Here is a 13,036-nt window from a genome sequence, read left to right as displayed (position 1 = left end):
GAATTTTGTGAATATATAAACGCTTTTAGAACGATTTTAATTCCTTTTAATTCCTACATCATCCAGGAAATATTAAACAACGAAGCCACATTGTGGTTTCTGTTCCTTCTGGACGGTTACAGACATCTGAATTTGTTTTATTTTATATCATTTTATTATATTAGACAATGCAGAGGTGTAAAATCTGCAGAATGCACGATGAAAACACTGAATTGTGCAGCAGACTGTACATGTTCTGACTGCCAGTGGTGGAAAGTGACTAAGCACATTCACTCTGCACTGGACTTAACTACAGTTTGCAGGTACTTTTACTTCACTGGAGTATTTTTATTTACTTCTACTCTACTACATTTCTACTTTTTACTTTATGTGACAGCTTTAGTTACTTCACAGAGTAGTCAATTGAGTCAGCTGTGCAAAATCGGACTATTGATTGCATGAGCATCTTTTATTGCTTCATCAATCTCTTACATCTTTAAAGACAAATTAAGTGGACATTATACTTTCCTCAATTTCTGCAATGTAAATATCTCTATCTTATATTTTTATATCACATATTTATATGTTTTTAATTATGCACCACTATATCAAGACACATTTTTTGTAATGTGAAAACTGACTTGGCAATAAACGTGATTCTGATTCTGATCAAAACACATTATCTATTTATATTTGTTATATATATATATATATATATATATATATATAACATGATATAGATTAAACTATCCGACAGTAAAGTAAATGTAAAGTAGTTAAAATGTGCTGTTCCTTTCCTTCCTTTAGCACTAAAATGCTAAATATTCCAATAATAAGGTTTAAATGACACTATTACTCAGCAGCATATACTTACTTCAATACTTTAAGTGCATTTTGTTGTTCATACTTTGCTGTTCTTTTACTAAGTAAAGTAACTTTTTCTTGTCACAGAGTATTTATACATTGTTGAACAGGTACTTTTATATGAGTTCTTCTTTATGACAAGCGTGCAGTACTTTTCTCACCAGTCTGGTTGATCCTCCTGCTCAGTACAGTTTTACTTTGGATCAGATTTGGTAACAAAGGATAAATTATGTGTCTAAATCTCACGCAGCTCTAACTTTGGCCTCATTAATCTCCTTTAATCAGACTCAAACAGGCACATTTTGCACAGGCTACAGTATGCAGCCCTCTGATATAATATAATGATAAAGAACAGCAAGGAGAATTCCTTTAAAACACCTCCTGCCTTTAAATTAAATTAACTAGGGCCTGGCCTGCAGTTTAAGGCTAATTGGACACAAACTAGGAAGTCTATCTGCCTTCGAGGCTTCTGGGACCCCCAGGTGTCTCCAAAGGATCAGCGATAAGAGCAGGAGGGCAGGACAAATATGTATTTTCTGTCTCTGTGTCGCAGCTTTAAGGTAAATGTAGATGCAGTTGACTCACTGGTCCTCCTCTTGGTCCCACTGGTCCAACCTCTCCCTGCTCGCCCCGCTCGCCCTGGAGGCAAATAAGAAGTAAGATCAAATAGTCAATTGGTTATCAGAGCTCCAGTATGAGTTAAGAACATTTCCAGATTATTAAAATACCCCAAAATGGGACTAAAATGATGTTCGGCAGGTGATTTGATGCACGTTTACATGGATGTGTGTCAACGTGCTTTAAACTCACTTGTTTCCCTGGAGACCCCATCAGTCCAACAACACCTGGATCACCTGTGACACCCTGGTGACAGTAACAGGACACTTTATTTCACTAAGAAAACTAATCCAACAGTAGGAAATATCACTCAGTATTGTATAAATTGCAGCCCAGGGTTTTGATCTGACTCACCTGTGGACCACTGACTCCTTTCTGGCCATAAGTGCCTGGCAAACCCTGCATGAAGAAAATCCAATCAAACATCATATCTGAGCTCAAAAGGGGGAAATCTCACACTGTTAATGAGGAATCAGGGGTGTTTTTTTGGGGGGGGGGGGTCAGAGGTCACACTTACAGGAAGTCCTTGTGGGCCAGCATCACCTGGAGCCCCACTTTTCCCAGTAAAACCCTAAAAAAGACCAGACGCAAGCTGGATTTCATTCAAATAGAAAGAGACTTTATATCTAAAAACACACTCGTCAAATCTGCTACTATAAAATGGCAGAAAACAGAGGAGTAACCTTGGATGCTGGCAGGCCGGGTATCCCCTCACGGCCGTCTGGACCAGGGAGGCCCTGTTGGCAGCAGAGATTAGAGGTTTATTAGAGGCTCACAAGAAGAAGAATCAGGCTTTTGAACAAGAAATGATAAAAACATATAATATCAGATATGGTGAATTATATAATTGGAAGATAGAGACTGTAGGTCGCATTAAGGGGGAGTTAGTTATGACGATGGTTGTGTAGCAGGGTTTGAAAGAAGGGGGACTGATTGATCGACTGATTTGAGTGATAAGGTGAAGTGATGCTCACAGGCTCTCCCTTTGGCCCCGGCACTCCTCTGATCCCTGAGGGACCTCGATCCCCCTACAAAGAAACAAGGAAGTTAAATCTAGAGCACATATTGAAGGACAAACAAAAAAAAGTCCTAAAAGTGTCATTTTAAAGTGTATTTTCATGAAGGCGGTTGATATTTCCAGTGGAATTACACATTTAAAACACTTTTTTCTCAGTGCAGAACATGAACACGTGTTTGTTTAGAGCAGCTAAATTTGGTCACAGTTGTTGTCTTTGTGCTGATTTGTGTTTAACAAGCTTTTGGTCCCCATGTGTTCTGTGTTGTGTATTCTTGAGATGTTATTTGTCTTTGTTTGTACTATTTTAAACGCTGTTAATGGGTTTTTTTCTGCTGCCATCTTGGCCAGAGGGTTAAATAAAGGATGACTACACGATAAAAACAAATAAATAAAAGATCTTACCAGTACTCCTGGTGGCCCGGGCTCCCCGATGGCTCCTCTCTGGCCTTGATCACCCTAAAAAACATCAGTATTTATCACTGTTTTTGCCTAAATAACAAACAGCAGAGGTGGCACAGAGATGGGTACTCACTGGGCCGCCCTGGATTCCCCGAGGACCTCCATCTCCAGGTTTTCCACGAGGTCCCTGTTTGTGGAGACTCAAAATTAGTTGTAGTCAGTAAACATCCATTTGTAACATCCGTTTGAGTCAGTATACGTCAATGTGGATGTGTGCATCGTTTTTATTTCAGTGTAGACGATGTATCAATCAATCAGTCTTTATTTACTATATGGCACCAATTCATAACAATTCTTATCTCAAGATGCTTTCCATACAGAGCAGGTGTAGACCAAACTGATTAAGCGAGAGAGTTAGATTAGACATCTGGTGAGTTTTCATATTTCTTCAGGTTTTAATGAACTCTTATTAGATTTTGCGACTGTACGGAATAGTTGCATTCTTTTATGAGCTTTTATTTTGAAATTCCTTTGTTGGAGGTCTAATTGGCGGCCATCCCGTGTCTCGTCCTGATTGGATAATTGATTTGAAAGTTTAGCGCGTGTGTGTGTGTGTGAGCTTGCGGCCTCTTACCCTGTCACCTTTGGAGCCCATTATTCCTGGGAGGCCTCTTGGTCCACCTGAGCCCTAAAATTACTCAGCGGATAGAGGAAAAGAGACAGAAATGTCCCATGTTAATATATTTGACTGTTGAGGTGTAAGCTGGTGTGAAGCAGGAGCTACGTGGGGGGAACTTTCATAGAGAGAACGGTGAAATATTTTACTGGTAGTCCTTGAGCGCCAACTTCTCCCATCAGCCCCTGGTCGCCCTCGTCTCCCTGGAAGAGAACATTAAACCCATGTTATGTCCTGTTGTCACACTTTAAATCCCCTTTTTGATCCTATTTTCAGCTTTATTCAGCAGAAAAAAGCACAACGTGCTTCTTTTATTACATGCTGTGTTTAACTACAGACACTTTGAGCACATTTCCTCCTGAGACGGCTCATATTTGTCCTCTGTGGGAGAAACGACATCGAGACCTTTACTTTAATGTGCTGCAAAAAGCACATCCTGGGCTTTCTAACGATGTGACACACATTAGACCAACAGAGCACATCCTGTGTCTGTGTTCTGTGGCTGTAAAGAGGAGAATAGATAAACTGGTTTCTGCTCTTCAGTAGGATGTTTTTTTATTTATGGAAATATTAGAGAAGGATGCAAAGAGCCAGGATTCACATTTTATTTTATTTTTGTTTCGACTATTGAATCAAATGAGTTTATTGTATCATTACCAAACCATGTCATGTAATTTATCCTACTTTTTGTGCAAATATTGGCCCAGTTTCCAGGATAAAGGACATATTATAGAAAACAAACTCCCTCTGGATGAAAAAATCAGGGGTCTCAGGAGGATGTGAGTCTCTACATATGAGATACACACCATTCTCACTAATGGGAAACTGATAAAACAGTGAGAAAGGAACAGGACGTTACCTTGTGTCCTTGTCGTCCAGGCTCACCAGATTCACCCTTAACTCCTTTGTGGCCCTGCAGGCAGGAACGGCCGGTTAAGTTTGGTGTCACTGAGTTAGATTTGATAATCACCAGCGTCAGGACCACTTACTTTCATGCCGGGGAGACCAGTGTGTCCAGTCAGACCAGAGGGGCAGGCGTTGGGACACTGAAAAACACAACAGCCTAATTTGAGGTCATGGAAGAGCCCTGCCACTAGGGGGCTCCACTGATACTGACCCCCCCACCCCCACTACCATAACATAACATAATAACATAATAAACTTTATTGATCTCACACTGGGGAAAATCACTTGTTACAACAGCTCAAGAGTCAAGAATGAAGTGATGAATAAATCTAAAATAACAGAATAAAGATAATATAACACACACGGTGTTGAGGATTGTACTAAGAATATAAGAAATATCAAATATTACCCTGTAAATTCAATAATTGCACAGTGAATTGACTTGTTTTGTCTATTTACTACGAATTCTGTTTGTAATCATGACAAAATATTCCAAGATCTTATAATATATATCCTGCAGTCACAGTTAGTTTGAGTCTTTAGATGACTTCTGATTAATTAAGTTATTTTTTGTCTTTCTGGGGTAGTTAAATACATTTATTAACATATATAATTATTTGTAAAGGCAGGTGTTGAAATTGCTGTAAATGAATCTACTGTGGGATCAAACTTACCAGGTCCTCGCCCTGATACACGCCTGGAGGACCCTAGAGAAAAAAAAAAACACAGCTTAAATTAATTTGAATTATTAATTTGGGGGATTTTTATTTTAGCGTGCAAGAAAGAAATTACCCTAAAACATACATGGGCTGTTATTTTCTTCATTGCATTGACAAAGGCAGTTGCCGATGGTCTTTAGGGGCTCTAAAAGTTGACACCCTGCACCCCAACTTCTACTTTAACATGCAATAATCAATAATCAGTCCTAGTGATAGTGTTTAAGGGCAGTGGAGACAGAGGCTGAGATATTTACCCGCGGCCCAGCAGCACCAGGAAGACCCACTTGACCTCTTTTGCCTCTCGCTCCCTGTGAGAGAAAGAGTTGTTAAGACTAACAATCAATATCCGCTTTATTCTTACCTTCTCTTGTTTTATTTAATGTTTACGTTCTTGAGACTGAATTGAATTATTGATTATGATTAAAATGATAAGTGCACTCACAGGTGGTCCGACTTTGCCCAGTTCACCCGGCAGCCCGTCTGTACCAGGAATACCCTGTTAACAAACGGCGGAAAAAAGCCTGAACTAATGCATATTTTCACCTCTGATGGCCTCTGACCTTTGACTTTGAGTTAACCTCCATCACTTCTGTCTGCTTAGTACTTAAACACACTTATTTTAACCCCAAACATTCTCTTTTCCCTAAACCTAACCAAGCTGCGACTGTTTCACAACATTAAATTGCATTAGTCCGTCCTGCAGAGGGCGCTGAAAACACCACTGGAAATATATAATATATGAGATATTTATTAAGTATATTAACACTAATGTACTTGACATATCATTAATGTTAAAGAGGAACTGGTGGTTAAAGATGTAGGTACACTGTGACATCACTATGTGCGCTCACATGTAGGTAGTCTAATCAATGTCTAATCAATGTCTAATCTGTGGATGTGTAAACTTCCACTAACTTGAATGAGGACAGAATGATTTTACTTCTAGTCGTCTAACCGTGACAGCAGGGTGAATAAAATGTGGTATTACAGGTACTCACATCAAGCCCGTCGAGTCCTACACCCTGTGGGAGAGAAACAGATGTTAGTAAAGAAAACTGTGGTTGCACAGTATTGTTGGTGCTCAAAAAAGGGAGATAAATGCATCATAACGCCGCAAATTTCTTTGATTTGTGCAGAGAAATCGTCTAATTATGTAACATAAATAAGCATTTTTTCATACATTTGCTTTATTGTGACATATATTGATATCAGATCATATCTTTTCAATGTCACGATGATGATTTAGACCATATTAGAGGTCAGCGGTCAGGCCTGACAATGATACAGTCTGTCTACAGGTCGTTTCAGTTCTTCACACTGCGGTTTATAATCACTAAAAATGAATTATCATGCATTTTATCCCCAATGTATCCTGATACTTATAGGCAGCAAATCTTTACAAAACTCTGGTTTGTACAGGATCTGCACCAGAATCGAATCTGGGTGTTAAAACATGAATGTAAAAGTGATTAATTCAGATTAATATTTCTACTCACAGGCTCCCCAGGAGGCCCACGTGCTCCAGGATCTCCCTGAAAACAAACAGTAATGTTAAATAGGGACTTTTACCCACCGGCTCCTCTGACATTTCAACAGAATGAGAATAATTTGATCAAATTTATTGATAATAAACGTACTGTTGCCCCAGTTAGGCCCGATGTGCCTGGATCTCCAGGAGGTCCAACAGGCCCCTACAAAGATGACACGAAATCTTTTTTATTTATATTTAAGTATAGTACACAACAATGATGTGAACACTGAACATTGATCATGTTTATAAAGTTTTTATCAAACACTCAATACACTTGACTGATATAATGATACGATACTTTAGATGGGAAAAACAAATTTAATTCTCTCTGACAAATCATCTGTGTTCACGTGTCAGTTAGTAATGAGTGAATGAAAACAAACTAAAATATAATATATTCTGCCTCAGACACAGGCAGGTCTTTTCTGCAGGTAGAAACCAGGAAGCCAGAGTGATCTGCAAACCATCTTACTGCATGTGTTCCTCACAGTTTCCCCAAATCTCTGCATTTAATGTCGTGAGAAGAATGTTATGAATAATTATTGATTGAACTGATGGCCAAAAACTACAAATATAAAACCCTAAAAAACAGAAATGAAAAATAAAACTGGTTGATTCTTCTGTCAAACTTCACACCAAACCACAAACTCTTTCTTCTAACATGCTGTTTAACATTTTAACAGCTGGCCCTACGAAGCAGGCGTTGTTGCGTGCAGTATGCATATATATTTATATAATTAGGACGTATTACTTTGTCGTGAAGTCGCAGCTTAAACTCTGATCCTTTTCAAAGATACTCTAACAGGATGATGCGTTACAAGCTGCAGCAGTGGGGTGAACTACTTGGTGTTTTACTATTCCTCAGAGTTTTGCTCAGTATCTAGTTAGATGTTGTCCAACGACTGTCTGGGTAACAGCTGTTAGCCTCCATGCTAACTAGCTTTGGCCTGCAGTGATGAAATCACCTGGTGGAGCAGGTGTAGAGTGACAGCTGTCTGTCAGAAACAGTTCTTCAACAGCGTCCCGTCAGAGATGTCTGTGTTCCCACATCTTTGTGAAAGAGGCACGTTTATTTTCTCCTGATCTGACTGTCTGAAAAACGTTCAGAGGTTCTGTGTCCTGTGAAAACTGGCTCCAGTATTTACTTTAATAACTCTGGGGCCAAAGAATCAGTCCTCCATCGGACTGTCCTGCTCAGTCCTGTCCTGTCCTGTCCTGTCCTGTCCTGCTCAGTCCTGTCCTGTCCTGTCCTGCTCAGTCCTGTCCTGTCCTGTCCTGTCCTGTCCTGTCCTGTCCTGTCCTGTCCTGCTCAGTCCTGTCCTGTCCTGTCCTGTCCTGTCCTGTCCTGTCCTGTCCTGTCCTGTCCTGTCCTGTCCTGTCCTGCTCAGTCCTGTCCTGTCCTGTCCTGTCCTGCTCAGTCCTGTCCTGTCCTGTCCTGTCCTGCTCAGTCCTGTCCTGTCCTGTCCTGTCCTGCTCAGTCCTGTCCTGTCCTGTCCTCTCCTGCTCAGTCCTGTCCTGTCCTGTCCTGTCCTGTCCTGTCCTGTCCTCTCCTCTCCTCTCCTGTCCTGTCCTGTCCTGTCCTGTCCTGTCCTGTCCTGTCCTGTCCTGTCCTGTCCTGTCCTCTCCTCTCCTGTCCTGTCCTGTCCTGTCCTCTCCTCTCCTGTCCTGTCCTGTCCTGTCCTGTCCTGTCCTGTCCTGTCCTGTCCTGTCCTGTCCTGTCCTGTCCTCTCCTCTCCTGTCCTGTCCTGTCCTGTCCTGTCCTGTCCTGTCCTGTCCTGTCCTGTCCTGTCCTGTCCTGTCCTGTCCTCTCCTCTCCTGTCCTGTCCTGTCCTGTCCTGTCCTGTCCTGTCCTGTCCTCTCCAGTCCTGTCCTTATCTTACGCTATGCAGAGGATTGTGGGACAGAACAGCCTTACATACTGTGTAAGGCAGCTACAGTCTGACATGTCCTGGTATCTTTTGGCTATAGAAGTGCAGAAGTATTGGAATGAAGCCTAATTCTTTTTTCTATTTCTGTTTTATTTATTTGCAGACTAGCTACAGCTAGTCTGCAGCTCATCCCAACTGCGAAGTGCAGGTGAAACGTTCAGGTGTTAGTATCATAACATCCTTTTACATTATTATTATATGGAATTCCATTAAAAACTCACACTACAATACACCATAACACATACACGATATAATATAATATGATATAATAATTAGCTAAAAATGGGGACAGCCCACATTACACCGTAGTTTTGACAGATTTTGTGCCTGAAATTATTTTAATTTCGTCTGTTTTCTGCTTTTCTGGAGAGAAATGTGCTGCTATAAGTTACTCTTCTACTGCTTTGTCTTAGAATGTATCTGGAAAGAGACTCTCTCTCTCTCACCGCCGATACATTTCAGAGATAATTAAAAAAAAAGGAAGGAGACAAAAATGAGAAAAGCTCTCATATCCTTCCAGTATATGCCGTCCTTTACTTTGGGTGCCTGATTGTATAAGAAGAAGAAATAAAAAAGATTAGAAGATCTAATATCAAGAGGAGGAGTTTCTGATCTGTAACTCCTCCCCTCACCTGCCTCCTGCTCAAATAACCCTCAAAACACCCTCCACCTGCTCCATCAGCTAATGACAGCAAAGAAAACACCACATACCACCTTTAGATAGTGGTACATATGTTGATTTCAGTCCTCTTACAGCTTCTTCCACCTCTCAAAGCATGACTGCAGTTTAAACTCCCTCTCTGTTTCAGTCAAACTCTGAATCTCCAAACTCACCGCAGCAGACAGCAAACACACTGAGTCCATTCTGCAGCGCCGCCCTCCCCGGCACACGGTCCCCCTTCTGTCAGCCGATCCCCCCTGCACACCCCTCGGCCTCGCACAAAAAGAGCCCTGTTTCTGTCAGGAAGCTGCTCGAGCCTCTCCCCTAAATAGCCAGATTGATTTATTTGAGTTTTTTTTTTCATGAACTCTACACTTTCACTCAGTGGACGCCAACACAAACTGCTCACACAGCAGCAGATCTGAGTCCTGCAGCTCAGATCTTACAGAGGTTCAATACATCCTCTTGTTGGGGAGTTTAACCTGTGACTCTTCTTCTCTGCATTAAAGCAGCAACTGGATTCAAAAGTCAGCAGATTCTTTTCTTGTTTTTGCACATATATATTTTAAGATCCCTTCTGACTTGGATGTAACACTCGACCAGACCCTTCCAGTCCCGACGCGACGTGTTGTCTCACTTACATCTGCCCCTGGAAGGCCTGGAGCTCCAGGAGCTCCATCTTTGCCGTTATCCCCATCAGGGCCCTGGAAGCAGAAAGTTCACCTCACGTCAGCACGAATCAACCAAGCGTCAGTCATACGTTTAGTTCATGAGAAAGGAGAACTCACTGGTCCGCCGTTCACCGTGGAGTCCTCTCCTCTGTCGCCCTGAGGATACGTGGAGGACATGATCATGAGACGTCTATTTAAAGTGGAATTTTTCTTTTTTTTTAAATAGGGAGACTATCTGCTAGTTACACTGGGCGTTAGCTCCCACTGAGGACACCAGGGTCGTGTCCATTTGTTTGTTTATCTGGAAATGTGATGCTTTTTCTAACCTGGCTTGTGTTAAATTCCACTTTTTTTTAAAAAAGTCTAACACATGTTGGATATTTGGGGCTCAACATATTTAGATTTGAACCCATTTCAAGCTAAACGTCCTTCAGAATAAACAATCCAGGATATTTTCCACCAAAATTGTGTTTCTGGACTTTGCTTTGAAGCAGCATTTACACTTTGATGATGAGAAAAATAAGCAGAAATCATAATCAAACAGCTAAATTTATGTTTTTGGTGCCCTGGAGCTCATAATGTTTTCCCTTTTTGTGAACACGACCCAATTTTAAGCTTATTGAATGGAGTTTTAGAAGGATTTCTTTTAGCCGAAAAAGCAAAGGTTAATCTTTAAGTTTAATTGAAACATAAAAATGACTTTGCTGTAGTTTATTATAACAACTGCTGCTCTGATTTTAACACTTGTTGGGTTAATTAATCTGAGTGCAGCATCACTGCTCACAATAAGAGGTGAAGTCATGTGAGGACTTTTTTTTATTTCCGGTCAAACATGAATAAAAAGGCTCAAACAGCAGCTGCTGCCTCCTTCTTGTGTAAAACAATGAGAAGCTGCTTCGCTGAGCCGACTGACCCAGAAACCAACTGTTCCATCTGAAAACTTTACGACTGAGAAGAGACGAAACGCCGACTCACATCAATGCCGTCCACTCCGGGCACGCCAGACACTCCGGGCGGCCCCGGGGGCCCTCTGGGACCGACCGGGCCCCTCTGCAGAACAAACACAAAAATCAGTTTTGTTTTTTCTTTCTCATGAAATTCATCTCCAAATATCAGCCGGCGCTGCTGCTGCTGCTGCTGCTGCTGGTGGTGGTGGTGGTGTGAAGGGCAGCTCACACAGAGCCTCATTGTTTGGGTGATGTGAGGGGAAAGGTCATGAAACTGAACCTGGTTTCCCATTATAGTCCCATTATACCGCCTAAGTAAGTGCATGTGTTCGGATTACTGCTGCCGTCTGGACCTTATCGGTGCCTTGTGTGCATGCTGGCATGAATGCACCTCAGTTTGGGCCACTTTTTAGATAAATAATGCTTTTTTTTTTTGCTGCATTTTGTTGAAAATAACATATTAACGACACATTCACATGCTCCATTCTGATTCTATAAACGGCTCTTACAATAACAAACACATATTGTCAAAGAAAAGCCCAAAACTAAACCGGTAAGACATCCAGAAATTACACCATAAAATGTTATATTGATACAAGAAGATTGTATCTCACTAGACCAACACACACAGTTAGTTTCCATAGGGATAATATGATGAAGAATATTGAATAATCAATGCAAATAAACTGGAAGAATATAAAATATGACACCATTGGAGATTCAGAATAATATATCATATAGTTGAGATTACTTTTAAGAATCATACAAACACCCCAGATGCTCTGTTTATCCTATAATTAGAATACACAGGAAATAAAACACTATAAAAGAAGATTGAGCCGCACTGAGCAGCACAGACATGCTATAAGCACTTATAGGAGTATTACAGGTATATTTTAGTGATATTTCTCTCACCTGAGCGGAGCAAATCAGCACGATCTGCAGTAAAATCACCAGCAAAGAGTCTCGACAGATCCCGGAGAGAGCCATGGTCGTCCCAGGCCTGAGGAAGACGCTGAAAGTCCCTTTTTCCCAGATTAGACGGGACTCACGGACGGTCCACCTGCCAGTCTCCCCCCTGACTGAAACCCCACCGCCTGCTGGAAGGGGAGGACGTTAGAGAGTCCTGATTATTCATGAGGCTCTACAGGAGCAGGAGGAGGAGGAGGAGGAGGAGGAGGAGGAGGAGGATAGTGTACTTACCTTTACTTTGAAATGAATTTGAAAGCACAGTGGAAATTGAACCACTACATAAAATTGTTTGCCACTGTCCTTTAACTGGCTTTATAGTAGATACATCTTAGTGTCACATATTAAAAAACAAGACAAATCAAGTAATTTAGAAGTGCCAGTACCACGCTGTAAAAGTGTCCCATTACAACATAAAATACATTGATATCACATAGACAATAAACTGGACTCTACAAGAAAGGATCAGAGCCGTCTGTACTTCCTCAGGAGGCTCAGGTCTTTGCAGATGTTCTATCATTCGGTGGTATCCAGCGTCATCTTCTACGCTGCAGTGTGCAGGCTGAAGACAGCTGACGCCAACAGACTCAACAGGCTCATCAGGAGAGCTGGTTCATGTCCTGGGAGTCGAGTGCTGGAGGTGTCAGACAGGAGGATGCTGAGGAAGCTGCTCAGCATCATGGACTACACCTCTCTCCCCCCCTGCATGCCACGCTGACGTCCTGTCAGTCTGAGAGCACCGAGGTGAACCACAGGACGCCACAGGAGGTCTGTCCTACCTGTGGCTATCAAACTTTATAATTCCTCCTCCGTCTGCAGGAGGGATACTTAAGGACTCACTCAATCATGTGCAATATCATCATGTGCAATAGTTTACCCTCAATTCACTTTATTTATCCGCTTCTTCTTTACATTTTGTACTTCCTTATTCTATTTAATTTGTTAGGCACTATTTCTCTGCTTTTTCACTTAAGACACTTTACACTTCATACTTTGTACTTTGTATTCAACTTTTGTATTATACTCTGGCAAAGTAATTTCCTTTGGGATCCATACATTTGTCAATGAATTAAATGCAATAAAATGATAAATAACAAGAATAACAACAACAACAACTTGTACTTGTTAAGGAGTATTTCGGATGATTATA

The sequence above is a fragment of the Pempheris klunzingeri genome, chromosome 3 (assembly GCF_042242105.1).
Source record: "Pempheris klunzingeri isolate RE-2024b chromosome 3, fPemKlu1.hap1, whole genome shotgun sequence".
NCBI lineage: Eukaryota > Metazoa > Chordata > Actinopteri > Acropomatiformes > Pempheridae > Pempheris > Pempheris klunzingeri.
The sequence above is the reverse complement of the archived record's forward strand: the minus strand, read 5'-3'. Positions refer to the sequence as shown.